Below are 4,444 nucleotides of genomic sequence, written 5' to 3' on the forward strand. Positions count from 1 at the left end.
GTTGGCTCTCACCCAATCGAATCTGCTCACCAATCGGTACTTGTTTCCTCTTCTCTTTCTCTATGTGTTTCGGTTTGTTTAAATCGAAGGCATGCTGTTAATCGGTTAATTTTTCCAGGGTTTTGAGCTTGTTCCTGGGTTTCAGACGAAGATGCAAGATGCAGGCCAACACTTACGGACCTACGTTTCTGATGAGGATGGATTGCCAACACTTACGATGGCTTCTGCTTGTGGCCCACTGAGTACACCAACTATTGGATGAGCTCCAGCCGGTGGAGGAACGGCGGTGGTGACGTGGTGGGTGAGCACGCTGAGGCTGCTAGGGACGCAAGTATTGGATTGAGGCTTTACCTTTTGTCATGGGATTGACATTGGAGTATAATGAATTCTATATGGCCCAAATGACAGAGTTTCTCACAAGGTATTCTTTGGTTCAATTTTGTAGCTTTTATGAATTGGGTTTTAGTCATAAGTTCCTAACCATTTCAATTGGTTTGGTTTGCTGTATTTTTTTCTTCTTTCTTTCTTTATTTTTTTTTCTTTCTCTGTTTGCGTGTGTGGATTTTTGTTTGGTTTTATTGAACCTGATTAGTTTTCTCAAGTTCTTATTAATCTTGAATCGGTGAGTATTTTCTGCTATCGGTTTGAAGTCACTCCAATTTAATTCCTTTGGTGGTTGAGTCTATTTTATTATAAGCAACTTATAGCTCCTTATATCACCACTTGATTAATGTTTAAAATCTTTTCTCTTGAGAATCAATCTTTTGGATGTCAAAAGTGTGTAGTGCTTTATTTAGTTATCTGCACCGCACCTTGGTATTCCATTAAATGGGCTTTGTTTTTGAATTCCATGTTCTGTGTAAGTTGGGCATAGTACATATATATAGTTGGGAGGTTTAATAATGAATATGTTTTCTGAATGGTTCATTATCCAGGCAAATTACTAGTTGGCAAAAGATTGTGTTATATATAGTATGAACACACCAGAAGAAGAACCACAATGCCGCATGTGTGGGTGGTATTTTACGAGGCAGGAGATAGAACATTGTTCTCCATCTCGGAGGGATGGGATTAGCATGAAGAAAGAGACAGAATTGCGCGATTTATGTTGCTCGTATCTTAAAGAGCTTGGCATGAGGCTTGAATTGTAAGTTGAGATCATACTTGTATTGATATCGTCTCAGATTAGTTATGGAAACTTTATCGTTTCTCTGACTGTATGTTGGATTTGTGTAAGTTGGATTTATCAATTGTGAAATATATGTGGCTGAGAGTTTCACCAATTGATAAAGATGTAAGTAGCAGCATATCCCCTTTGATTCTCTTTTGTAGTTATGTATTTGTTTCCTGTTATAAATCCTCTTTGTCTCTCTCTCTCTCACAGATTCATTTGTTAATTCTATCTAAACATTTCATTACTTGTTTTCATGTTTTGTGTCTTTTTTCTTTCCACACAGCTTTTTTATTTAAATATGGTGTTACTAAGTTAATTGTTTTGCTACTTAAGACAGAATTGAGTTGGGTGCTCTCAGTTTGTTTTACTACTTAATGTTGGAAATTTTGATTGTGTATTTCAAAATACTTTGTGTAACTCCCAATTCATTGAAAAATTATTTACTATACATTTATTCTAAAATGTTACTAATTCATTATGGTCATAATATTAGGGCATATTAAGGTTATGGAGTTACGATATTCCAATAATTATCTTATTAAATTTGCATAATATCTCTAAGCCTTTTCATCTACTATATATACCTATCACTTCTTGGTCTTACACACACAATGAAATTCATTATCTCTTCTATATTTCTCTCCGTAGCCATTTCTCTAGTGAGTTTTTTTGTTCTTGTTTTTCCATAATGCCAAAGGGAAAAATCAAGCATTTCTAGGATCCAAGTTTGTGAGTGTACGCTTGCAAGGATTAACGGTTGTTGTACCCTGGAAGGTAAGACGCCACAAACCTGCTACACCGAGACATTGTCTCCGAGGGGCGAAATCTACTCTTAAGGGCAGTGTTTACACGCCTCAACCTTAAACTCCTTTTGAAGTAATCATTGGGTGACGGCTAGCAAATCGAAAAGATAAGTGTTGATCTTCTATTTTCAGCTTATTATGGCATTAATGTGATTATATTTATTTACTAATAAAATATTATATTTGTGGAATTTTGTAGGAAACGAAATCTGATGACGAAAATAACATCCATCGACCAAATTTTCCAACAATCTTAAGAGTAGAAATCGTTGGTGGATGTTTCCTTGTGAAAAGCTTGTACATAAAGATAAGTCTGGTATTCATTTAGTTGTTGCGAGTATAACTCTTTCTCATTAAACATATTGCCTTTCTACTCCAAAAATTTGAAAAGAATATATTGTGAGTTGTTTTGAGAATGAAGTCAATACTATATCTTGAGATATATCTATGAATGAGTTTGTTCTTCCAGATTTAGAATTATTAGTATGGCAGTTAGCTTCCTACAGATTGCAAAATGTCCGTTGCATTTTAATCATACGTTAAGCTTCAATTTTTATTTTATTTTGGCTTATGATTATAAGGTGTGTGCTTAACATTTCAATTAAGATCTCAATATGCCTAGATTATTATTAATCTATTGCATTCATTCCTTTCCTTGAGGTCTTAATGGTTGTCCGTTGAAAAACAAAACAGTTTTGCAGTCTTACATTATTGTTTTGCTCCAATAAGATTTTCTTGTAATACTATTTATTTTGCACAGTTACGGTTACAAGTACATACATGATTTTATTATAATTTATCGTCTTTTAATATATGTTACGATAGTAAAGTGTATATATTTTAGTTACTAATGGGTTTTCTTTTGCATTTGAATGTTGATAATGTGCATTTTTTGGTTAGTAATGCATGGAGCATGTGGTACCATTAATTTTAGTTTAATTTGCATTCACCTCATTATTCAATGTATTGTGTTTGTAACTTAAAAACTAACCGTTTTTGCACATTTATTTTTCTATATTAATAGCTGTATATAATTGTTGTAATTATTTTACTATTTTCGTACTATTTATTGTGTCTTATGGTTTTCTATGCATTAAAATATTATTTACCGTTATAACTCGAAAAGTTATTTCTATGCATTAAAATATTCTTTACCGTTATAACTCGAAAAGTTATCCATTGGTGTTGCCTTCGGAATATGTCCCTTCAAAAGTTTAAATGTTGCCTTCGGATTATTGTTTCTTCAGAAATAATAAAGTTGTTGCCTCTCAATATTTCCAGTGCCTCTTGATTAAGATGATGCCTCGGTTGCCTGAAAAATAAATGTGTTATCATGCATTGAGAAACTATTTTGTCAATTTTACATTGACGGTTGCCTATGGCAATTTGATGCCTCGGAAGATTAATGTCCCTACGGTTGATGTCCTCGAAAAGAAAAATAATAATAATAATAATAATGTTGCCTTAAAGTTTGGTCACAAGTAATAAAGATTGCCTCATTTACATCTTGAATGATGAATCGGATCCTATCCTATGGATTAGATATAACGGTTTCCTCGATACTTTAATGGTAATGAACATGGTACGTTGCCTTGAGAATTTGGTTACCAAGAAAATAGTTGCCTGATTCTATATTATCGGTGCTTCCCGTTATAATGCAGAGACAACAAGTCTCCAAACATGGTTCCCTAGCCATATTTGCTCAGATAGAGCATATGCTGCCTTAAGGTTTTGGGTTGCCTTTTGAATTTTAGTTGCCTTTCGGTCAATGTTGCCTCAAAAGTTTTTATTCACTGACGCCTCGATATTGTCCCTTATGCTGACGCCTTGAAAAACTATCTCGTTGATTGCTGCCTTCGGTTTATGCTTTGAGAAAATAGACATTCAATGTATCTCCATGATCAAATTTAATTTTGATCAAGAATTAAGAGACACTTGATGGCTACAAATGTGGGGGTGGCTAAAGTATCCAAAGTCACGAAATCGGATACATAATGTTGCCTATTAAATTCTCTAAGTCCTTGATCGGTGAAGATTCATTGTGTAAATATATATGGCTTGATATAATCTTGCCTATATAAGCCTGAGGTCAATTGAGACAAACTCAAAAAATGTGGGGGTCAAGGAAAGACAAGAAAAAATGGGCTCTTATATCTAAGTGAGATTGGATAACTAAAAATCCAATGAAGATTACTTATTGTTGAGATTATTCAACAAGCGATGTAGGTCAGAGTTAATTTTGGCCAATACTCTGACAAAACCACTAGGCTAAAGGCCGAAGCTGGTGGTTAATACATCGAGGGGGATGAGATTATGCCTATAACAAAGGTCAAGAGTGATGGTAACCCAACCTATGTGAATGGCGATACCAGGAAGTAGGTTCATATGGGTAATAACAAGTCACTTGTTGATCAGGGACACACTATCAAATTAAACTTTGAGTACATCCCTATGATGCATAGATAGT

Source organism: Rosa chinensis, chromosome 7 (genome assembly GCF_002994745.2).
Source record: "Rosa chinensis cultivar Old Blush chromosome 7, RchiOBHm-V2, whole genome shotgun sequence".
NCBI lineage: Eukaryota > Viridiplantae > Streptophyta > Magnoliopsida > Rosales > Rosaceae > Rosa > Rosa chinensis.